Here is a 295-nt window from a genome sequence, read left to right as displayed (position 1 = left end):
CCGGGGAAGGCCAGCTGTGCCCGCAGCAGGAGCGCCGGCTCGCTCTGGAGGGCGGTCGAGGCCTGGGCCCGTTCTGCAGCCAGATGTGGCCTCCTGGACACAGCCAGATGTGGCCTCCTGGACACAGCCAGATGTGGCGACCTCCTGCACCTCTAAACCAGCCAGATGTGGCCCCCTCCAACCAGATCCAGATGTGTGGGGCTCCTGCACCTCAGCTGCCGGGGGGCAGAGCGGGTGACCGAGGACGGGTGACCGAGGGACGGGGGACCACGGACGGGTGACCGCGGACGGGTGG

General features: G+C 69.8%; 1 protein-coding gene across 1 annotated transcript in view; it reads right to left on the bottom strand.

The window, feature by feature from the left end:
- RNF41 (ring finger protein 41) overlaps positions 1–295 on the bottom strand; it is a 15,521-nt gene that overhangs the window by 10,375 nt on the left and 4,851 nt on the right. The window lies entirely within an intron of this gene.

Source organism: Corvus brachyrhynchos, unplaced genomic scaffold (assembly GCF_000691975.1).
Source record: "Corvus brachyrhynchos isolate BGI_N302 unplaced genomic scaffold, ASM69197v1 scaffold1061, whole genome shotgun sequence".
Lineage (NCBI taxonomy): Eukaryota > Metazoa > Chordata > Aves > Passeriformes > Corvidae > Corvus > Corvus brachyrhynchos.
This window is presented reverse-complemented; position numbering and strand designations above follow the sequence as displayed.